Source organism: Heliangelus exortis, chromosome 23 (genome assembly GCF_036169615.1).
Source record: "Heliangelus exortis chromosome 23, bHelExo1.hap1, whole genome shotgun sequence".
NCBI lineage: Eukaryota > Metazoa > Chordata > Aves > Apodiformes > Trochilidae > Heliangelus > Heliangelus exortis.
Window position 1 is genome coordinate 4,081,647 of NC_092444.1, and position 24,898 is coordinate 4,106,544.

Genomic DNA, 24,898 nt, shown 5'->3' on the forward strand with positions numbered 1-24,898 from the left:
GGGTAAATCTTCCATTTTATCTTCAAAGCACCTTGCAAATGTTAATTCATTTGCATGCCATCCCTCTAAGGCAAATGGCATCAGAGTTCCTTAACAGAAGAGTGTTTGGAAGGGCTTTCAAACAGGTAAACTCGCACGGAACTGGTTGTGCAACTGTGACTTGTGATGCTTTCCCCAGGTGGCCATAAGGGGCACTGCAGGGTAAGGAATGGGGACGACCACACTGGTCCCAAGGTAAGAGTTTGGTTTCAGAGGAAACTGCGGGGCATAACCAGTAATCCCAGTTTATCTTCCTAGGACCCTATTTGGTTCTAACTTTTGGGATTTCTAGTTCGGATCCAGTGAGAAAAGGAGGTGCTCCGATTTGCTGTTTCCTGGATCCGACCCAGGGATCCTACCCTATCCCTATCCTGCTTGTGCTTTGGCTCAGCAAGTCTTCTGATCTGCCTCTTCCTCCTTTCCAGCCCTTCAGGAGAGTTGGAAACTCCGTCCTCTTCCCAGTGGAAGTTCCAATTTGGAGCAGCGGTAAATCTCTTCACACAACCTGGCCAACTCTGCTTTCTCAGGAGGGAGAGCAAGGGGGGGAGTCTAGCCTGGGCTATCACCTGCTTGTGGTCTCATCCATCACCTTGAATTGTGTCACAGGATAAAATTACTCATCCAAACCTAATGTTAAATTAAATCAAGTCTGGAGCAAAGAGGATTAATGGGCTGTGCTCACACATGCACGCGTTTGGCAAAGTGGCTGTGACCCTGGTAAAGTTTGCAATGCTTGCTGGAAATTACAAAGCCAATCACAAAGGAGGGTTAGGGAAATCTGCAAGACTCCTGCATCACTTTGCAGGAATAGATTGGGCTGTGGGACCAGCTACCACCTAGTGAAAGTGGAGATGACTCCTCGTGAAGTCATCCGTGCTGGGCAAGAATTTATCCAAAGGGGAGGAGTGTCTCCTGTGATAAGGACCTTGTCCTTATGATAAGGTAAACCATGGAAGAGGAGGGCTTTTAGCGAATTACTAGATAAGCTGTAAACATACTTTCTGAATGCCAACAGCATCTGTGTTGTCCTTGGAGAAACAGTGGGCTGTGTAAGAGCAGAGGGTGTAAGCACTACAAATATTTAGCAACCCTACCACACCTGGTGTATGATGTGCTTCACAGAAAGCAGACCCTCACCACTGCTTCACCAACTGGCACCAATCAGTCCCAGATCTGTGATGGGGACACTGAGGCACAGAGTGACTGCAGATATCAGGGGCTCTGAAGTTGCCCTCCCTTGGCCTCCCTCCCACTCAAACCACCAGATGACTCTGCTTTGTCACCTGACAATGTGTTTTGCAAAATCAACAGCCTCATAAAGCTTTTCATAATCTACAGCAGATGCTGTGAAGAGCCCCCTTATTAGCTTCATGGGGGAACCAAATCAAAACAAAACTAAAACTCAACCTTCCCCTAACCGACTGGACAAACCCTCTGTAATAAATAAAGTAAACATGCGTGTGGGGGGCGGGTAGTTCATCCCCAAAGCAAACAGGGTATTTCTCTCCCTCTCTTGGGTTTGGCTAAAAAAAGCAAATAAACCACAGAGGAAGCACGTCATGGTGCAAACCATAACCAGATGGTGTGGGTGAGAGCGTGGGAGGGGAGAGGGGGCTTCTCCAAACGGGATATGCATGTCAAAGAGGTAAACTACAGAGAAAAGCAGTTACCCCAGAGGCCTCTGGTTTGTGTGAAGCTTTGGGTTGCCCCCCAGCCATGGCTGAGAGTTCTCCCTTGGGGGCACGGTGGGGGAAAGCCTGTGACTGAAAGCAAGACTGCTGGGGGATGTGAGTGGAAAATAAAACAGGGCAAGACTCCCCAGAATCAGCAACAGCCCACAGAACATCTCACTCAGCACCTTTCTTTTCTCTTTGACTGCCATGTGCTATTGGAGTCCCTCGGGTGCTTCTTTCTCTTCTTTCTTACCACCTCTTTTCTGAGATTCCCCAGAAAGCATATTTTTGGGCCTTTTCTCCCTCCTGCACCCCTCCCCATCTCTGTCTGTCTTCTGGTCCCAGTGAAGCAGGATGCCAGGGTGGGCTGAGGGACATGCTGGGGACCTGGATGCAGCAGGGTCAGGGTGCTTTGTAGGTGTCATGGTGTCTGATGCAGAGCTTGATCCTTCTCTCTCTGCTCCTGTCCTGCTGAGATGGGTCCAAGGCCATTCCTCCTAGAAAGCCTTCCATGAGACTCTCCTCACAGCTGACAGGACATTGGCTTTTCTGATGAGTCTTCAGTCCCTAACAGGAAGAGATGAGCTGGATTTCTGTGCCCTGTGCTCTGTTTCTCTCTCTTTAGCAGTAACCCCTCATTTGCATTGGTTGAGGTAGGCAAGGAATTTGTTTCCCCCTCCCCCAATGGTTTTTTAGGGTGGTTTGTAGCAGTGAAATAAGCAGGGCATTCATGCTCTGAAGTGGGCACTGCTTTTACTTCTGTTGCAAGGCAGCCAGAACTCTCATTAGACTCTTTTTTTTCTCCAGTGATGGTGCTCAGGCCAGCAAGGAATGGGGAAACTCCACCATGCACTGCCATAAAACAGCTCCTGCTGGGGTGGAGCCTGGGGGCATGCACAGCAGAAGGGTCTCCTCTTTGTCCTGACCCTTTAGTTTGGCTCAGGTTTGTCAGTGTTTTGCAGGTGACTTTTTTGGCACAGGGAATCAAGCAAAAAGACACTATGGGGCTGATCTCCCCATGCAGTGGATTTGGAATTGGATGATCTTTAAGGTCCCATCCAACCCAAACCATTCTCTATTCTCATTAGAAACCTGGTTCAGCTCTTGATGTTTGGGCATGCATTGTTGGAGGGTCAGCAAACAGTTTAAAAGTGAGGTGTGCGTCTCCATATGGATAAGGTTTGAAGCATCATCAGCATGTGGCCAAGCTAAGCAGCAAGGAAGCTGGCCTTACTACTTCTTGAGAACATTCAGTTTTCATATATCACTTGGTCACAGCTTTCCCAAAAGGCATGAAGGACAGAAACTGCTAATAATATTTTGAAAAATGTCTTGGAGCACTCTTCAAATATTAACCTTAATTCTGCCGTAGGCAGGAGTGATGATCATTGTCATTTTCGACAGGGAACTTGGGGCTCTAAGAAGTGAATTGCTGGAGGCCTTGCAATGAGTTGCTGCCAGTGCTGGGAGAAGAGTTTGGGGGTTCTGACTCCCTGTCTGACAGTTGAACATCAAGATGATTTTCTGTTTTCCTGGCTTTCCAACATTTATCACCCTTTCTTCCCTCCCTCCTTGTCCTCTCCCCACCCCAAATGACCTCAGAAATATGGTCTGAAGCTTGCTTGCCATGGCAATCAGCTTTGGTGAATCTGAAGTTATGCATTTTCCACCCACAGAGTGTTTCAGGAAAGGGCTTCTGCGGCTCCTCTGGCAAAGGGGAGGTTTGGTAGATCTGCTTCACCAGACAGAAAGACAAGGGAAGGAAGAGTAGAGCAAAAAAATCCAGCACACGCATAAAAAGCTGCCTGTTCTTCCCCCAAAGGAGAAGCAGGAGTTAGCAGCCCTCCCCACACAGTGACTCCCAGATAATTAGCATGTCTGCAGAGCAGAGCTGCTGGCTCTAGGCATGCAAGAATATTTTTCCACAAAATAAAATGTCTATTTTCCCCACTAAGTGCTAGCTTCTACCTTCCTTCCCAGTTGCCACCCCAGCAATACACAGGTAGGGCCCACCCCCTGAATGTTCAGTTATTGCTGCTGCAGACCAGGCATGCAGTTTGGGGGGGATGCCAAGAGCTCTTGGAGGGAGGGGCACAAGAGAGAATAAACACCAGCAACACCATCAGGATCTAAAAGGAAGATTGCTGGAGCAGAGATTTTTCTCTCTGCTTTCATCCTCTTCCCCTTCACTGATATCTCTGGGGGCAAGATGGAATCAGCCATGATCACACTGGTAATTACATCAGTGTTTCTTTCCACCATCCACCAAGAGTTGATACTCTCCCCTCAGCAGCAAGGAGTGTCAGGTGACTCCCCAGGCCCACACCTCACAGAGGCATTTTAATCTTCAGATCCAGAAGATCAGGCTCATTGCTGGCCAATACCAGCAAAAAGCATTGACATGGCACACTGTGCACTGCAGCTTGTTCCACAGCCCCTCCCTCAGTGAATCCTTCCTATCTCTAATGGGTAAGTTGGATTTTCCTTCCTTTGTGTTTGGTATTGTTAGGAAGTGTTTCTTGATATCCAGGTTAAATTATCCTAAATTTCCCCACCTTTACACTGTCCCTGGAAGGTAGGGTGAGAATTGGCTGCCAAATTCAGTGCTGTGTCTCATCCTGTGAGAAGGGTGTTTATGTCAGAATGCTGCTGGGATACAGCTGTTGGCTGGTACTAGAAGGCAGCAAAACCCATCCCTCCCTCTTGGCAAGGGGTGGGGCAGGGAGAGGATGGGAGTTTTAGAAGGCAGTTCTGATGAAATCCATCTCCTTTTCCTGGCCTTCTGCATGGAAGCAATCCCAGCAAAACAGAGATGCAGATGGTCTCACCCCTGGAGCCAATGCCTATGTCAAGAGCCTTAGAAATGTGAGCATACCACCAATGAAGTTCAAACAGCACTGAATTACTGCTGTCAATGCTGAGCAGATTCCCCCACCCTTCTTTTCTTTTTTTTTTTTTTTTTTTTTTGTGTGTGTGTGTGTGTGTGTAGTTGCTGATGCCTTTCTTGTTTTGTTTCTTTTTATTTTGTTTGTGTATTTTGTTTTCTCTCTTTTGGCTGTCTTGGGAGCCTAAAAACTGATGGAAAAACAATTAGTCCTACTTGGATGGCTGTGCTGAAGGATAGAGAGATCCTGTTTTGAGATCACATCTGGAGGGGTATTTTCTAGGTATATCTCTATCTTTCTGTCCCTCCCTCTCCTGCCTCCTATGTTCTTTCACCTTCCTCCATTATTGACACTCATCAGAGTTCCAGTGGAAGTACTGAATAATGGGTACTGTGGGACCCCAGCCAAGCCCCACATTCATGTTGTGGCTTCCTGCCCTGCACACTGCACCTGGGGGAGGTCTCTCCTGCTCTCTCCAAGCTTCTGCCTCTTCTCTGTGGCAGCACAGCCTCTGCATTTATGGTCTTCCAGCATCTGCCTTGCTCTTCTGGCACAGCCACTGCTCCATCTCAGCTGTGGCCTCAGCATGAGCTCTTGTGCTGTACTGATGCCATCCTGTAAGTCTGTAAGTTTTAGCTCTTGCTGAACCTTCTGTTTTGGTAAAATGAAAGTTAGGCTGCATGTTTCACACCCCAGGCTGTCCTCTCAGGCCCTACATGAAGAGGACAGGCAGAAGCCTCAAGTGAACATTCTATTTTCTAAGCCATGTATGACATGAACTGCTGAACTGGAAGCAAGTAGCCTTCTCCACTGTAGTGGTGGGATACATCCCAGTGGCACACTGCTCATATTTCAAGCCCTGTTGATTCATCAGGTATCACACTTTACATGAGCCTCTGGTCTCTTAGATGAAGTGAAAAAGGCAGGGCAGATGGGCTGGATGCTTCCTGGGCTGGGGCATCCCAAGCCTGCTGGACCAATCTGCCTGGTTCTGACAGTGTCTGGCAAACTGCTTGAGGAAAAAAGCCTGGGCACAGAATGGCCTTTTGGGCTAAATTTCTAGGAGATTAGAAAACAGTATTTGATGGCTGCTGACATTCTGTTGCTGTTGCAACAAGTCTTCTCCCTCCTCTGACAATGCTGACCAAACACTCAGTATCTTTCTCCTGCTTTAGGCTTGTGCCCTCACTTCCCCTGCCAAAGGGTGTTCTCACTGTCCCCAGAGGTAGCCAAGGCTTCTGCTGCTCTGCAGCTTTGCACATTGTCATGATTTCTGTTGAGAAATAAGACCAGGATGGCTCTTCAAAAAAGGACCCACTGGACCCACAGCACAAACCCTGAACTGAAATCCTATGAACCTGAGCTGAGGTGTGACTTACCCTTCAGGAAGGCTTTAGAAGGTATGAAAAACATGTGCTACCTGAGTTTGCAGCCATTTTCCTGGTCTGTGGTAGTGGCTTACCAGGAGGCAGAAGTGGGTGCAGGCCAACCCTACAAGCTCTGCCCACAGACTGCCCTGTGCAGCTAAAGGGAACTGATAGCAGTTAGGATGGGACCGCACCATACCCTGGCTGTCAAGATGTGTAATTCATTAGCACCACGTGCAGCAGCAGCATTAAGAGAATTCGGGGACTCAGAGTCAGTCCAAATGTCAGAGCCAGAAAAACAGTCCTTGCTGTAGCAACACAAATACTCTCAAGGAGGTGGTGTGAGGTTTTTCACCCTTGACTCTGCTGCAGAGCTCCATCACTCTCACTCTTCCTGCCAAGAAAGCGCCGTTTCCGTTTCATGCCACAGTGGTGAGAAAAACCTCCACACTGCTGCCTCCTCCCTTGCCCTTTCAAACTCTCCCTGCTTGAGTCTGCTTTTTGACACACACCGTGCCCTGAGGAGGATTTGAAAGACAAAGCATGCTAAAGGGGCAGGCAGCCCTTGGTAATCTCCTGCCTCTCATTCACAGAAGAGCTTGTGCTTGAAAAGAAATGCCTGGTGGTTAAAGTGGTTCCAGTAACATTACCTCCTGGTTAGGTAGCTAATTTCCATACTACAGAGAAGCCTCAAGAAAAGAAATCCCTGGGGCTTGGTCTGTAGCAGAGAAATTACTTCTGACTGACACCAAGCAGGAGAGCTGGATTCAGTTCTGGTTTGGGTTTACTCAGTGCTGGTTTTGACCCTTGCCTGCTGTACGGCTGCTGAGTGTGGTTTAAGCCACATATGTCTGAACTTTTATTGAACCTTGTTAGAAAAAAAGCTGTTTTTCCAGTGTGGGACAAAGGGTTTGGACAAGTGGGCATGCGGAGAGCTGATGTCATTGTGTTCTTCAGTAAGGAAGCTGCACCCTACCATTGCTGGTAAATTCTGTCCCTTGGAAAACTCTGCTCCAGCTCAACATCTGGTTTTCCAAATGGCTCTGCAATGCTAGGGTTTTTCCAAGTACTTTTCAAGCTCAGTTGGCTGACTTGTATCTGGAGGTCAAGTGATTTGCCCTCATAGGTCATGCAGCAAGTGAGCACTTTGATCCTTGTCCTGAAAGAAGAGATCAGTTTGAGGCACTTCTGCTGCCAGCGTTGAGGTCTGAGCTTTGGAAGCAGGGTGTTTCCTGGATTACACAGCTCTGTTTGCCAGAGACAAAAGGGACTGTGGGGAAGGCTTAGTTATTTGCTTCAAATTTGACCTGATCTCAGGTCTGAAAGCAGAAAGGCTTATTCTGTAAATGGCTTGAAGGTGTGAACTGCCTGTTTTATCACTCCATTCTTTCACCTCAGGGAAAGTGTATCACTCCAGCATTGTATTTTAGCTGCAAGGTGTTTGCTTCCATGGGCCTTGAACCCTGATGGGGTTTGACGGGAGTTGCTGAATTCCTGACTCTTCCTGGAATTTGCAACCCTTATTAATAAACTCAGCTCAAGCAGCATTTTGAGCTGGAGAACAGGTCAATCACAGGGCCTTTGAATAGCAAGGGATATTTTTGCTAGCTGGTTGCTCCTGCAGCATATGCACAACAGCACGCAGGCTTACAGGCTGAGTGGGCACTCAGGTGTTGGGAGTGGGTTGGAGGGGCTGGCTGTCTTCACAAGCACAGATGCCCTCCATCTGCTCTGGTATGGAGACTTCTGCTGTTATATCAGAGCCAGTCAGTGCAGGTGTACTCTGTATCATCATTTCCCATCATCCTTGGAAACCTTGTCACCATTAAGAGGGCTGAGTGAAAAGAAAAATGTACTGCTTGGCCACCTGCCACGAATATCTTAATGCATAAAACCTCCTTTTGTGAGCAGGCAGGCTTGGCTGAAGCCTAAGGTATTCCAGCTATTACTGTTCTTGCAGCCCTTTCTAGCATCCAGCAAGTGGAGCTGAGAACCTGCTCCCTTCCCTTTCTCTGTTACATCTCTGCATCCAGGCTGTTCCTAAGTAAAGAAGGCAGCATCTCTGCGTCAGTCTATGGCTTCCAAGGGCTGACTCCCATCCTCCTGCATTTGTCACACTGCATTTGCAGGACTGGGATTCTGACTGAAAGCTCTTGGATAGTTACCTGCACACTAACAGGTTACCATGCTAAACAGCTGTTGCAGTCATATTTCACCTCCATGGTTCACTCTCAGAGCACTTGCTCTTTCCTGTGTCTCAGGAAAGCCACACTTTTCCCCTTATTGCTTCCCTCTTCTTACAGCATGGGAGGATTACCTCCATTCCCTGCATCAATTATATTTCCCTCCCCCCAGTTTTCATCATTCATGTTATTCCCTCCATTTTTTGTCCCCTTGGTGTTGCCTCCAACACAGCAGTGAAGCTGGGTCAGTCCATAGTGCCATGCCTAGGAAACTGCCTGGTTTCAACAGTTAACTTCCTTATTCCCTCTGCCTTTCCTGTGAGAAGACTTCACAGAAGACATGCAAAACAACAGAAATTTAGTCTTGTTTTCTGATGTCTCATTTCTGGAGAGGATAGGAGCTCAGTCACACTTTAGAAATTTGCATTTCATGTGGCAATCTCCATGTACCCCTTCAGAGGCTCTAATTTCTGTGTTTTCCTTTGGTACCAGCCTTACCCCACTCCTGAGCAGCATGTTCAACTGGCTCCCTAGTTCTGTCCCATAGGGAATACACAGATCCTGCAGGCTGAATCCAAGTTGTTCAGATAAATTCTGTGCTCTCTGTAGATGACCAAAGAAGAAATCTGACCTCCCTTTCTGTGAGGAGAATTACAGGTCTCTTGCTCAGAGCTAGATTGTCTTTAGGAATGTCCTGCTATTCATTTCAAGAGGAGCAGGGCTAGGTTTTTTGTTTCTGTCACTCTAGGAGCCTACGGAGGGCTCCATGGGAAGAATTTTTCTCTCCAAGCTGGTTTTTTCCATACCCATTCCAGGCTCAAGCTTTGTGCTCCTCTCCCAAGGTTTGTATGGATGAGATGATATCTATCAGGGAGGGAGAGTGCTGGTACACAGTGTTTCTGGCTCTCTGCAAGGTATCAGAGCCACCTAAGTTGTCTCTGAGGTGCCAAGAAGTGAGGCAGATGCTGAGAAATCCCTATCTGAATTTTTATTCATATTGGCTTCTCTATGGAAAAATGCAATTTTGCTCTCCTCCTTCTCTGCTTCCAATCAGCTACCATCAGGCAAAGGAGGGGGATGTTGGAGTTGTGAGCTCTGCATGAGCAGGTGATCCCACAGAGGGAAGAAAGGACTGAAGGGCTGTCTCAAGCTTGTAAGTAGAAAATGCTTCTAAAACCATGCTAGAAAAGTACACAGAAAATTGGAGCTAAAAATAAAACCCAAGTGAGCAGCACAGCAGCTCCCATCTCCCCATGGTGCAGATGCCCTTTGGACTGGGGAGGTAAAGTGCCACTTTTAAGTTCCTTTGGTTAGTGTTTCTGGCACTCAGCTTGGTGAGGAGGGATCCACAGACAGGTATTTACCTCTGATCTGGTTTCTACATTAATTATAATAACTTTCCATTCTGATTATCCTATGCTATAGATATACACATGCACACAAGTACTCACAAATAAGATCACCCTTCTGTGCAGGTAGTGAGGCCAACCTTTGAGATCTTTGCAAAAATTAGACTTTAAATTGCTTGAATTCTGTTTCATGCATTGGGTCTTTCCTGGCAGAGTCCAGATCTCTGATATCCCTGTTTTTTCTGGTAGCTGAAGAGTTACCAGGAAACTGATGAGCAGAGAAGTTAAATGACTTGAGGCTCACACACACAAAAAAAAATTAGTGACAGTTGGAAGAATAAACCCCAGAATTCCCAGCTCCCCATTGCCTGCCCAGTGGCAGGTAGGAGATGTCAGGAAGGAGCAGTGATTTCCCTGGGGCTGGAGGATACTGCCCATCATTTTCTCTGCAGCACAGCTCAGCCACGTTGTCACCACACACTGACCTCCAAGGCAGCTTGAAAAGAATGTCATCCATTCATACAAAAACCCCTGAGAGCAATATCCAAAACTGGGGAGGAAAAAACTTGGGGGATTTGCACATTTTTTTGCTCCTCCCCTTCCTTTCTCTCCCTTCATTCTTTGATTGAAAAAAAACCAAGGCTTTTCTGTCTCCCACCTAAGCAGTCAAATGTGGCAAAGTGCAGAGGCACCACTGTAGGGTGCTTCTGGGAGCCTTTGCTGGCCAAATTAGGTGGCAGTGGGTGCTGGGAGTGCACATGTGCATGGAGAAGTGGGTAGAGAGGGGACAGAGCTGCTGCCAGGTTTTTTTTTTCCCACTTCTTGCCAACATAATCAAAATAACTCACACCTAATAAAATAAAGTACAGAATCCAAAAGCCTTCCTTCCCTCCAGCAGTTTGTCTGGATCCCATTCCTTGAAGCTGAGCTGAGAAAGCCAGAGGGGGTTTTACTTTTGGTTTTGTTTTTTGTTGTTAATTTTGCTAGAATGAAAAATCCTAACAGTAAGGTAGAAGGTGCAGCACATTTCTGGCATAGATGGAAGTCAAGTGTTCTGAAAGCTGCTGGAGTGATGGGGACCAAAGTGGGAGTAATTTGCAGGTTGGGATGAAAAAACACCAATGCTCAATTCTGCTATGAAGCTGTTAGGTATAAGTTATTAACAGTATAATTGCTCATCTTGCTGCTGGCAAGAGATTTCATAGGATAAATATTCCTCCAACACAACTCAGGTCTCCTCACTAGTGGTTCACTGAGGACAAATGAGGTTGGCTGTATGTGGGAATGAGTTTGGTGAAAACATCCTGTACCAAAGGGTCCAGAAGGTAAGATGAACATAAATGTTTGCAGTATAGAGCATTCTTGAGCCCTTTTTGTAAACCTCTTGCTACAAATGTTCAGGAGTCTGATACAGCACTGGCTGGTTTTGCATGTACCTTCTTCAAGGAACACTGAAACCACCAGCAGCTCAGTTCTCAATAGGGAAAACATGGAATGATTGTCACTTTAAATTTAAACTTTAAATAATTTAAACTTGTTGGATAAGACACAATTCCATTACAATGCTTACAGTTTTTCAACCACTATCAATAGTACAAAACCTGGCCTCTTCCTCATTATTTCAAGGCTGGGTTGTTCAACATCTTCAACAGTTTGGGAGGAATATTGTCTGGCTGGATGGCTTTCTGTGGTGCTGAGAACCATCAGTTCATAATACTTCCATGTTTTGTTTGTCCCTTCTACAGGATCTGTCCATTGTTCTTGCCTGGATCCATCACTAACTTGGAGTCCATGACAAACTTGGAACTAAAAATCCCAAAGAGCCATCAGAGGGGTTGGGGCTGTTCCTCCTGCTTCAGTGAAAGGGAACTGAAACATGCCCAAGGTCACTCAGCCAAGGAAATCTGCACTAGATTAGCACCTGAATCATTCATTCTGGTCACAGAAATGCTAATTTCATCAAGCAGCATCTGGGCAGAGCCTGGAATGACACAGCTGTATGGAAGATGTAGGTATTTCTGGTGTTGATCATAGTCTCTTAAGCTCAGTGGTAAATTTCATTGGCAGTGGCATGAGGTCTAACCAAATATTTTCTTTGGGTTTGGTTCTCTGTTCATTAATGATATTTTATGTAAAACTGATGTAAGCAAGAGAAGAATTCAACTTTATTTCTTCTATAAAATATCATTTGAATTATTATAGAATTATTTGACAAACATTCTCATTTCTCATAAAAGACTGGGAGATCTCAAGTGAATGTCATAAACTTTTTTCTTGGTACAGTCTTTTATTTCTGCATTCTTTACAGCAGGACTAGAAGATAATGGGGCTGGAATGTCCTTCCTGATTGTTCATGTTAGTTCTCTGTGACAAGCAGGATAAAACTCCAGCTAATCCTGCCATAAATTTAGGTATTCCTAATCCTTCAGTATTCCCACTTTTCTTCATGCATTAGGCATGTAATCAGTCCTGTGCCAAGAAAAGAATATTAAAGAAAAAGTTGGGATTGCAAGCAGCTTTAAAAAAAAGAAAATAAGTGCAAGCTGCCCAGTATTGCTCAAGTTCAGATGGTTTTAATAGCTCTCCCCTCTAACCTGTCTGGTTCTATAGTCCCTTAGCACAGGAAAATGTATGTCTGGGAGATCTTTGTACAAGGAGGGTACAAGCAGAATCCAAGGTTATGTGCACACACTGTTCCCAGCTCTGGTTCACACCTTTCACTCTGCATTTGTAAATAATCAGGTCTGCCTACTTGAGGATCTGTGGGCTTTTCCCTCACAGCCATCCCTGTTCCATCCAAACATGGTCTGTGCACCACAGGCACAAAGATGTTGGCCTGGCCTTGCCCCCAAAGGGTATTTTCTCCCACTGGGAATGCTCCATGAACCATACATCTGGTTTGTCTTTCTGGCTGATGCAGAGGCTTTACAAGCAAGCCAGCTGCTGTGGGGAGGCCACAGCCACACAGCTCCCAACTGGAGCTTTTATAAACACCAAAATAGACAATGGGGAAAAAAACAGAAATAAACAAGCTGACTGCTTTTGATTAGGAGCAGCCCTTCTTCAGTCCCCACTGAAAGCACTCATGTTTGCTTAACAGTACAAATAATTAATCATGTGAAAGTGGATTCCTGGACCAGGATAAGATGGCAGGACCTTTTACTTGCTCCTGCAGGTCCATTTCTGGTAGGTTCCAGTAGTCTCTTGCATTCTCTGGGGGATGAAGCCTAAAGAAATGTACAGTATTCCCAGTTTTTCTACCAACTTCCCATGGGCCTTGGAAGTTTGTGCACCTGTAGTGTGGAGACAAGCATCCCTCACAGCACACATACAACTGAAAACTCTTCAGAGTGTTTCTTTTTTATTTTCCTCTGCTGAGAACCTGGCCCTGGTTCTGGTGTCATGCTGGTATGGAAGAGCAATTCAACTGGTGGCTTAGGATTTCCATTGACCCAAATCTAGCGTAAGCAGGGGTGTCATGGGGCTCTATATTGGATATTTTCCACTTTCCAGGGTGAACACATGGATTTTTCTTAAGCAGACAAGCCTCAACAGGCTGCTGTTTTGTCCCTGCCCTTAATTTTTCTTCTATTTGTCTATGTCATTTAACCGTAAATTTCAGAATTCTATGTAGAGAAGACCACAAGTCCTCAGGTGTCGCTGATAATGAACTGGGAGCTTGAGCCCAGGTGTGCCCAATAATTAGGGCCTGCCCCAGCCAGAAATGGGCGGGGCTGAAGGGCAAAATAAAAGGCATGCTCCCAGAAGCGGAGTCAGAAGAAGAAGTAGAGAAGAGGACACCTGAGGAGAGGGACCATGAGTGAGAGCTCCTGAAGAAGAGCCGAGTTCCCCGAGAGAGAGGAGGCTCGCCGCAACATCTGGTGGAGAATGCGGGCAGCAACAACAGCCGTGAATGCTGAGGTAAAAAAAGAAGCTCTACGCGACCACGTTGGTTGCGGGAAGCTCTACAAAGCCAGGCTTAAATGCGAAAGGCGATATAAAGAGCTTTGAAATACACAACCACGTCAGATGGAGCTACTACGGTGGTGCGGGACGCTCTACAAAGAGCTCCAAAAACGCAACCACGAAAAAAGCTCCACAAGGCCAGGCTTAAATGCTGAAGGCGGCGTGTAGAAGCTCGGAATAGAAGCCCAGCACGGCAAGATACAACAGCCCGGAATGGCGAGCCAGGCAGGAGAGAAGAATGAGGCTTGAAAGGCGCAGCAAGTTGGCGCGTGGAATTCAATCCCGAGGAATGCTGAAGCTGAAGCGGAGCTCTGAGTGCGCATCAAGTCAGTGCGGTCCTGAAACGGAGCCTCCCAGGGACACGCGATGCGGTCCTGAAACGGAGCCCCCAGGGACACGCGATAGTGCGGTCCTGAAACGGGGCCCTAGGGACACGCGATAAGACTGGTGCGCTGAATGCTCGGAGAAGCCTCTGCATGGCCAGGCATTCCGAGGTGGCGAGTACCAGCGAAAACTGAGCTGGTGTTCTGAGATCTCATCTCCTGCTGATGACAAAGGCCAAAGCGGCGCAAAAAAGCCAGTAAGAGCCTGAATTTTCCCTCCTCAAAAAATAGGTGAAAAAAATGTTGAAAAATAATGAAATGTAAAAAAAAAAAAAAAAAAAAAAAGGTAAAAGTAATGAAAAATGTTGAAAAACAATGATGAAATGTTAAAAATGTTGAAAAATAATGAAATGTTTAAATTATTGAAAATGAAATGTTGTATTATTGAAAAAAAAAAAAGAGAAGTTTATTTTTTCAACAAACAACAAAAAGGGGGGAAATGTAGAGAAGACCACAAGTCCTCAGGTGTTGCTGATAATGAACTGGGAGCTTGAGCCCAGGTGTGCCCACTAATTAGGGCCTGCCCCAGCCGGAAATGGGCGGGGCTGAAGGGCAAGATAAAAGGCATGCTCCCAGGAGCGGAGTCAGAAGAAGAAGCAGAGAAGAGAAGAAAAGAAGACACCTGAGGAGAGGGACCATGAGTGAGAGCTCCTGAAGAAGAGCCGAGTTCCCCGAGAGAGAGAAGGCTCGCCGCAACAATTCTATTCCATAAATGTGTCATCCATAAATGCAAATGGAAGTCAGCTTTAAAGTAAGCCATAGTTAAACATTTCACAGAGACTTTTCCACTTGCCACTGATAATCCCTCCCAAATTGGCAAGAATATATGGGGTTTGCTCTCTATGGGCATGCAGGTTTGCTGGTGCTTATTGTGGTTAATAATGATGATTTTACTAATTATTTTCATAGCATTATGAAGTGTTGCAAACTTCCTTCAGAACACATGAGCCCCTACCCTGAGGAGCTTTGCAGCAAAGGTATGTCTGACAAAGAATATTGAATTAGACTGAGATGGGAGTACATAAGGGCAAACTTGCTATTCTTCTTTCATACAATTTCTCCAGAAGCTGCCACAATAATAAATAATAATGATTACCTACTTACCTGTAAGGCATAATAGCAGCTTTTATCCAACATCCTAAAAACCCTCTGAAAGGTGGATTTTGCAAATGCAGAGCTGAAGCACAGGGATGAACAGCTTGATTTCTGTCAATGTGGAACTTGCCAAAGGGATACACAGGGGACTGAGTAGCTAAAAGGAATTGAATTCATGTTGCTTGCAGCACTGTCCAGTGCCTCATTTTGTGGGTGGTTGTGCCACACAGTTCACACAGTCGCCAGACATCCTTCCCACAGTGTGCCTTCTTGTCTGCCTTTCTTTTTCATATGACCCAGAGCCCTGGGTAGTGTCTTTCAGGCACATCTTTGAGACAGGTACTCCTAGAAACTTAGATCTGGCTGTAGAGACTTTTTTTGTTCTGAGCTAGGGGGCTGTGTTCACAGCTTCACAGAATAACCTTACACCTGAAGATCAGAAAGGCAGTGCATGATGAGCACTGGTGGAAAGTGCACAGCTCACACACAGTTGTGCAGGCAGGCAGCAATGAGTAGAATAACATTTACAAGATTAGAAGAAAGTATTTACTGCTGGTTCCCTTCTAGACCATTCTGCTTTTTTTAAAAAAGCCACGTGGAAGCAGCTTCTCTAACATAAATGTATTTACTGCAGGTTTTCCCTCCCCCTTGTCACAAGAACTGGAGAACTGTGGTCAATACCATCACTGAAGGATCACAGTGGGCTCGCAGACAGAAAGTTTGCTACAGCAAATATTGCATTTTTTCCCAACAGAGATAAAGCAAATCACATGTTGTCTGTACTGCAGGTCAGGCATGAGGTTTTGCCAGCTTCCTCAATCTGAGCACAAGCAGAAATCCAAGCTCTGAGGGGAGACAGAGAAGTTGGCTGACTGACTAGGCTAAGTTGCCCATTTAATTTAGTCATCTCTTTATGTGTGTGTATATATATCTTTATGTCTATATATAAAATACTTTTGTTTGGCTTTTTGTTGTTTCAAGCAAAAAGTAAACATTTCTAGATTGGCTTTATTTAGTGGAAAACTTAGAGTCATCTATGAAAAAGAAAGGTTGGGACGCAGCTGTAGAATTCAAGAATCATGTTGAGCTGGAAACCCAGTGCTCCATTTTATAAGGAAGCAGCCCCCTTTTTAGAGGGGCTTTGCAAATGCTTCCAGCTTCCTGGAGAGCCTTCATTTGAGACCTTTCTTGAGGGGGTGCAATCTTGTGTCTGTGTTGCTAGAACCTGCTGGAACCTGGAAGAGCTGTATGTGTTAGATCTAAAAAGTTTTCAAGATATAACAGGCCCAGAAATGCTTCTTTCCATGTCTGCATGAGATGCTGTGATTAAAAATGCTCTCACAAACAGGAGAACAAAATCAACAGCCCAGGCACTCCTTGAACAAAGATATTTATGTCCTAAGTTGTAAAACTACTCAAGCTCCCCAAAGGAAGAGCAGTAACAGAATTTAACTGTTGGAACCCAAAGACGCATTGTTCTGATTTAATAATTAATGTGGAGTTAATTGAAGCTTTTACTGAAGTGAAGAAGGATAAAAGAAACCTGCCAGGCTGGACACTGTACTTCTCTGAGAACAAGTTCATTCTGTTCCCCTATTGACCCACTCCCCCTTTCCTTCTCCCCAAAATGGGTGTGGGGTGTGACCACTTCTGCTGCTCTGAACCCAAAACAAGGAGTCAGGGAAGGTGGTCAGAGAAGTAGCTGGGGGTAGGGAAAGGGAGAGCCAGAAGAGAACCAGGTCTGGTGGTGAATGGAGCTTTCCTCCTTCTCCTGCCTGGGCTATTGTTTGACAGGGATTTTCCATACACACTCTGCCTTGGGAATTACTGAGCCATGCAGCAGTTGCAAAGAATGCCTCCAAAAGGCAGCAAAACAGAGGGAGACACAGGGAGAAGCTGGCTCCTTGTTATCTTTAAGAAAGTAAATAATGACATGGGTTTATAGCTTACAATTTAGTGCTTTAGAAATTGAGTCACACAGAATGTATTCAGAACAAAAAGGCTTTTAACCCCTTGGAGTATGTGCAGCATGAATAAATATTACTCAGATTTGTTTGGACAAATGACAATATTTTGGTGCAAGGCTTCAGAGCTGCAGGATGGTGAACCACTGCTAATGCAGACACAACAGAGGATGGTTTGGGATCTGACAGGATACAGGATATCCAGGTTCTGATTATGGAACTGGGGACTCTCTGGATAAAACTACACAGCCAGTTAATGTACCATCTAAAAATGACTTTTATATACCTAAGAGATTAGTGTCTGTCATTTGGGCTTTTACTTTAGAGTCTAATTGCTGGAGATTTAATCCCTTATTCAGAGAAGCTATTATTGTTTGTGTAAAGAGGTCTGTTGGAGTCTGCTGGAGGGAGGGGCAGTCAGTGTTGCCAGTCCAGGTCTCTCTGGTGTTGTGCAGTGAGTGATACACTGTTTAGTGCAATTAGGAATGGTGTAGTATATTACATTTTTTCATAGTAATCTGTGGAAACATTTGGGTTTGGATGCTGACTGAGGACGTAGCCCTGCCAGGGTTGCACTACATACGACCTGTGTGTCTCCAGCAGCATTTTGCCAGGGATGGGTTGGATGCAGGACATGGTTCTTCTTGGAACCAGCACTGTGCAGGGTGAGCAGGCTTTGGAGCTGGGATCTCCTCTCCAAGCCACAGAGTTGCTGCTAGACCACCCGACTGGGTTTGATGAAGGACTCTGGAGCTGTAGTTCTGCCCACAGTATAGAAACATCCACCACATTTCAGATGCCTTCTTTTCTTGACTGCTAAATACATGAGACGTGGTTTCTGTGGCTTGAAACAAGTGAGGTTTGCAGGAATGTATAATGAGTTGTTTCTTTGCTGCCTGTACCAGCTGGCAGCTGGGGCTGAGGGGGATCCTGCAGCACTCACACCCATAACTCTCAAAGCTTGTTCCTGGCAGTGATGCTGGGGTTGTCATGCCAGGCCAGGCAACCGCCAGGCAGCAACAGAGCTGTGATTTTTTTTTTTTTGTGTTGGGTTTTTTTTTCTTTTCTCCCACCTCCATATGGGGGAACTCCATCAGCCCCCAAGTGTGAAAACACTGCAGCACATCTGTGAGGGTGGAAAAAGAGATGCTGGGCACTTGGAGAAAGAGGAAGAACCATGAAGAAAAAAAATTGAACATAATCACACAGTTCTTGAGGCTCAGGTGAACAAAATATGCACATGCCTGCTGCAATGTAGCACTTTAGGTACATCCCTGTTGATTCAAATGGGATATTTTATTTCATCTGACTGAAACGCTTGTGGAATGAAGATCTGGTTGGGGTCACTGCTGCCGAAGAAGCCAATTTAAGAAAAAAGAAAAGAAAAGTAGCACCCACAGAATACTGCACATCTTCTTTATGTGCAATCCTATGGTATCCAGAAGCATCACAGATTTGGATCATACCAAACACACTGAACTCTTAAATTCTCTGCAACCCTTAAATTCATGAGCTTGTGTTTTAATTTCTGGTTTTAGGGGTTTTTTTGTTTTTTTGTTGTTTTTTTGTTTCTTTTTTTTGTTGTTGTTTTTTGTTTGTTTTTGTTTTTGTTTTTTGGTTTTTTGTTGATGCTGGTTTGTCTTAACTATTTTCATTTCCTCTAGAGATTTATTATCTTGGGTGAGATTCTGAACCACAGTGGGTGCTGCCTTAGCTTTGTTGCCATTTAAGATAATAAGCTGGCCTAATTCTGTTAGCAACATACTGGCTTCTATAGGAATGGAGTTATGCCAATATTGGTAGTTCATTTGCAAGTGTGTGCCAAACCCTTGGAGGTTTTTCCATTTAGAAACAGAGAAATTAGAAGAAAAGAATGAGTCCAGTGATCCAGTTCCTGAACTGGTCATTGTGTGACCTGAGGCAACGCATTTAATTTCTTTGTGCCATAGTTTATCTGTCAAAAATCAGGGATAATATCTTATTTATCTCTTGCAATAGGTTGGGAAATCTAACAAATATTGACAATAAGCTTTTGATCCTGTAAAAGTAGAAGAGAACAGCAAAGGACTATGATTTACAAAGTCAAGTTGCATTTTTCATGTAATTGACATTGTTATGGTGCTATTTCAAATTAAGCTGATGCTGAATAGTTTACTGAAACAGAATTCAACAGACTTTTGATCCTGGCGTGTGGGAGGCTTTAATGTGACTCAAATTTGGAGTCATTTGCTTGGACAGTTGAATTAAAACTTGTTGGGCATGCAACCCCAGGCAGGTCATGTTGTACAGCTTCATGGATCCCCTTACCCACTCTCCACAGCACCACCCATCCTTTCAGCTTTGGGATTTTGTAATGCAAAAAGGGGATGCATGTAAGTTGACCAAGTGGCCTTTGACCATGTCCTCTGTCCTTCTAGAAATGTGTCCTTTCCTTCTAGAGATGATTCTGTCTTAGGCCATTTAGGGAAGAGCATTGATTGTGCTGTGCTTTTACATGAAAACCAGTCCCTAAACAAAATAAATAACAGACCCAGTTGGAATTGGAGCTGTGAAAGCCAGCAGCACTGGAAAATGAGCCTTGCTTAGAGAGATTTATTGAAATGAGCTATATTCTCACACCAATATATATTAGCTGTGTGTTTAGGCTTACCTGTGTCTCTATATGTGTGTGCACAAAAAAGGTAGAAATCTAATGGTCACAGAGTAGTCATAGAAAGCTTTAGGAAAGAAATTAACTCAGATGACATGGAAAGTGTTTTCTTCCCTAATGAGAACATGAAAATAAATTTTTAAAAAACCCCAAACCGAACAAAACAGAATGCTGGACCAGAAGTGGAAGTAGGGGACATTTTTGGCTCCCAAGAGACTCTCAAGCCTGTGGTCTGCCATTCCATCAAATTGGATGAGGAAAGCCCAGATGAAATCTCTTTCTCAAGGTTTCACAGACTTATGAAGGGCCCAGAGGGCACGTGTGCATCAAAGAGAAATTGGCAGAACCATGCAGTACAGAGAGGGAGAATTTAATTCAGGCTTTGAAACACCCACAAGGGGATTAATAACCACAATTAAAAATAAAAAATAAAATAAAATCTCCTGTCCATTAGAAAATCTTTTGCCTTTCTGCAGGAGAGAGGAGACTGGGAACTGAGCAGAATGTCAGATGTAAGAGCAAACTGTAACCCAGTGAATTAGTCTAACTACAGCAAAAACAGCACTTGTGTAAATGAGGCCCCTAAGGGCCAATAACCAAGCAGTAAAATGTTACAGGAGGGAAGTAAGTCAGGGCCATAAACCTGGGAAGTCAGGACTGGGTAGCCAGGATCTGGAGCATAAAACAGGAGATTAAAGGATGACAGATGAGGGCTGGGAAGGATGCATGAATTCTTACCAGCATCAGGATTCTAATTCCTCTGGCCTAAAGACAGACTTGTTCCTCTGAGTACTGCCAGGTACCAGAGAATGACTGAGATGCCCACTGAGAACTTGTGAGGAGACCAGAAGAGTGAGCGATGGATGATAAATAAAATAAGGAAATATAATCAAATCAACATTGAGTGTATTTGATTTAGGGGGACACCAATGAATAGAGAAGGGGAAGAAAGCAGCAGGGTGAGAGTTGCTGTTGGATAGGACTGTGGCTTGAGTGAGATATAGTGCAAGCCCTAAATTATCATCATCATTATTTTTTGGCTGGGCTGTGTTGTGACATCAATACCAATTTACACTCCGGGTGAGTAGCACTTACTACCTTCTTGTCTTCATAAATTGTGCATTGTCCTTATTTATTTGCTTCCCTGTCCCCTTCCTCTCTTTCTGCATTGCCTCTCTCCTTCTTTATAAGCATGATGGGGATGGTGTATCCTTGCTATGTCCTTGATGAGTTTGATGTTTAACCCCAGTTATGGATTCCCAGCTCCACTCTCCTTCCTTTTGTGCCAGGTATGGGACAGTTCATCTTCTTTCTTGTGAGGAGGGTGGTGTGTACAAAAGGAGGCAAGGTTGGTGGTACTCTTGATAGAACTATTAGCAAGTGGTGTTAGCAAGCACACTCAGGATATTGAGGGGTCTTTATCTTAAAGACTGACAGGTGAGCTTTTTGGGAACTCCCAGTCATTGGTATAAAGCAGGGTAGGACAGCAACAAGAGAAAAGAAACAACGTCTAACTGGGTTACTGGTTCAAATTGCTATTTACTAGGAATTACTGCTATTTGTGAGGTCCAAAAGAGTATGGAGGGGTGAGCTGTGCACTCCCAGAGCACAGAGTCTATCAGTGCTTAGTTGTTCTTGCTGAGGGCTGAGATCTGACCACAGGATTTTTAGTTCACGTGATTTTTAAATTTTTTATATTAATTCCCACTATGAGACTTCATAGAAGAAAGGGTGGCTGTAAATACTGACAAGAATAATGGGAGGAGAAGAAATCTTGATTTGGGAAGCTGATAAGGTGTCATTTTATGGCAAGCACCCAAAACTCACTGGTTTTCACTGACAGTTTATGCTAAACCACTGGATTTCACAAAAAAACAGCTGAGTTGTGCACATGTCCTACTGTTATGGCTTTGCACCTGGGTCAATGATCAAATGCCTTAGACAAAGTCCATTTGGAAAATGAATGTGTACCAAGTTCCCTTTTCAGTTTTGTTTGAAACCCTGATATACATTAAACTGAAAAAAAGTCAGGTTCAAAATGGGAAACCTCTCTCAGTTGCTTAAAATCCCACCTTAAACTGACCTGATACCCTCAGTGTATGGGATAACTCTTCAGCTCCTCATGAATTGAAGTTTGGCTGTCAGAGGGGCAGATGGTAAAGCTGAAACTAACAGTTCTCTGAATTCCCTGAATTCTCTGAAGAATTCAGAATTCTTCTGAATGTTGTAGTGATGAGGGTTAGGGAGCAGAATAGAGCTCATACTGACTGGTTTGTTTCAGAGCATGGTGTCCACCTTCACCCACCCAAAGTTGTTCTCTCACAACTGAACCTGAGGGTGATAAGAGGATGGCAGCATCCTGTGAACAAGTACACACAGAATCCCAGTGAACTGAGAAGGGATTTCTGACTGTGTGAGCACCGGTCTTGCATAGGAGGGTGCAGGAAATACAGAACTAAGAGTGGTAAACTCAAGAGATGGAGTGAAGGAGAGTGGGAGACCAAATGAATTTGGGAATACCTCAGTCACTGTGTGTTAGTTCATTTGGGAGCCATGTCCCAGCCTGTGTCACCAGCAGGAAAAGGACAAGAGACTTCCCCTGTGCTAAAGGATTACTGATTTAGCCTAACAAATTCTCTCTCCTGCTTGCAGCAGTAACTCCAGTTCACAATCTCTCCTGGCATATTCTGCACCTTGTTGAATGATTATTACTGTATATGAGAAATACAAAGTTTCTTGCTGATTCCTGTATGATGAGTTCCTGCTCTGATGCTTATACAGCCAACAGAACAGAAACTCAGGAATTTGTTTTGAGAATCTGCTTTGCTGAAAAGAAAATAGATTCTGATAATGGATGAAGAGCCTTGGTACTGGTGCCTGTCCAGAGGAAACAGGCAAAGGAGGGATAGGCTGAAAAAAGAAGCCAATGACCTTATTCAGGGGTGGTAGATTTAATAATCTCTAATGGAATTACTGGTAAGGAATCTACATGCTCATCTCTTTCCTGTAAAGGTTTTGTTTTGTTCTGTTTTGTTTTCTCTCTAGCCTGCCTTCTTCTGCAGGGAATCAGTTTGTAGACATCCTCCTAGGCCAGCAGCTGCCTGGTGGTTCCCTTGCTATAAGGTCATGCCCCAGCATAATGCACGATGAGACAGTGGGTTAGAATATGCTTAACCCTGTACAGGTACACAGGGAAGAAGAAGATGGATGCAAGGAACTATTTTTCTGTTGTCTCAGTGCAGGGGGCAGGGAGGAGGCACCATGGCTGAAACTCCTTTTGTGCACTGCATGGTGCTGTGGGAATTTAAACCAGACTAGAATGGAGTCCAGCCCCAGGCACAGTGCCTTGGGGAGCAGCTGCCAGTGTGGAGTCTTTCTTTAGCTTCCTTACCCACCCCACATCAGCAGAGACTTACAACTGTAGCTTTTTCTGCAGTTGTAATCATGCAAACTAATTGCCAGGATGCAGCAGAGAAAGCTAAATCACCCACCAAAGTGATAGAGCTCTTCCTTCATTTCCATTTTTTGCCTGCACACAGGTAGAGTTGGCATTAAAATCCTGGGGAGTGCTTGCACCCTCTCAGTGGCAGCTGAGTGATGGAAACCTTCGGAATTTCACTGCTAGCTCTGTGGTTTGTTTGATTTGGGGGAAGCAGGAGATGTAGACCTCCCTAGTGCCCCATGCAGAATAACATGCCTTTCCTTAAACACTGCTTTAGTAAACATTCTGGGTAAATACTAGGTAAAAACTGCCATGTTAGATTTTCCTGGGGAGGATTTTCTGGGGCTTGTAAACTTGTCTTGGTGACAAGGGAATCTCCCTATAGATAATGACCCTGAGAGCAGTGTCATTTCAGTTCTTATTGATGCCATGGTCTGGGACAAATATGGAAGATAACATGGCTAGAGATGGTGGTTTGGGGGACAGTAGGTACCACACACACACAAAAGACACAAAACCATCATATTTGGCTTTTTTAATATGGATTTTCCAAGAATGACTGTTGAACAGATGGAATGTGAGATGAGTTCCCTCTGTTTAAGGACTGCAGCCCATTCTGTTTGATGTTTGTCTCCATCAAGAGCTTATTAGATTGTTTTAATTTTAATTGGTGTTACAGAAAAATCACTCTCCCAGCTTTATTTCTAAATCTCTGTTCACCTTACACTTCTGTACATGAATGGCTCCATTGTATTCCCCAGTATCGGTAGTTAGTAATTCTTAGTTGGATTAAACCATGAGGCCCTGATCCTCCTTGGAGAATTGCATCCTGGGCAGTTTTACTCAGGGATTAGCTGCACCAACATTTGTGGTCTCATCTGGGTGGAGCTGTTTGTAAACGACAATTGTTTGTTACAGCTGAGGTATTACTGAAGTCAGTGGTATGGTTCATTGAGTTAACATTAAACATTTCTAGAATGCTGAAAATCTGGGGCCTTGCATGAGATTTTGAGCATCTGAAAGGAGATTTACTTGTGCATGTTTCATCAGACAGTATTGGTATGGGAAAGATGCCTCAGACTAAACTGTGATAAGTCATTCTCTATGGCTACAAATATCTAAGGATGTTCAGATTATATTTATAAGATTGTATAGGTGAGATCTGGTTATTCAACACACAGAAAAGCATCTAAGTATGGGATGTAGGAATGTCAGGATGAGTCCTAAGACTTTACCTTCCTTTGGAGTGTCAAGCCCTGTCTGCTGCAGGAGGCAGGATGAATGCTGAGCTCCTTGGAGCAGTGGTGTGATCTAGGGACAAATCTTTCATCTTTCTACCAGAAGCAAAGCACAACTTTCAAACAAATAATAAACACTCAATAATCTCTGCTTCTAGAGAAATGCCAACAGTCTGTTAGCTCCTTGGCACTGGAGCAAGGCAACTTGCAGCAGGCACCAGGATTGCCCACCTCCCAGTCACTCATCCTGGCTGTGCCTTCTGTGGTCCTGGATCAGGACCCTGGTATTTTTGTCCTGCCCATGGCTGACTCACCAAAGCAGCTGACATGGGCTTCTCTCCATCCCGGAGACAGTGCTACCTCAACAACACCCCTGGGCTTGATGGCTGAGACTATAGGACTGGTAGTGAGGCCAGGGGGACAGGTCCATGCAGGGAACACCTTTTTGCTCTGGAGGCTGAAGCATTCTGCTAATCCCCAGGTCTAATAGACCGACATCTCCCTCCTGCCCTCCCCCTGACCCCGACCTGATCTGGAGCAGCCACTCCTCCTGAAGGTCAGAAATAATTCATGTGGTGTCGTGCTGTGTCATTCACCATGAGTGACTGTGCTGGTATGATGAATGGGAAAGGGTCAGTCAGGGCACTAACCCCAGGAACAAATT

General features: G+C 44.9%; 1 protein-coding gene across 3 annotated transcripts in view; it reads left to right on the forward strand.

Annotated features, from left to right (window-relative positions):
* Nucleotides 1-24,898, forward strand: part of SAMD11 (sterile alpha motif domain containing 11) — a 196,198-nt gene that overhangs the window by 26,880 nt on the left and 144,420 nt on the right. For all 3 annotated transcript variants that reach the window (XM_071767379.1, XM_071767377.1, XM_071767378.1), the window contains exon 2: nucleotides 14,755-14,822. The gene's annotated coding sequence lies outside the window, so the exon portion shown is untranslated. The remainder of the gene's footprint in view (nucleotides 1-14,754; nucleotides 14,823-24,898) is intronic.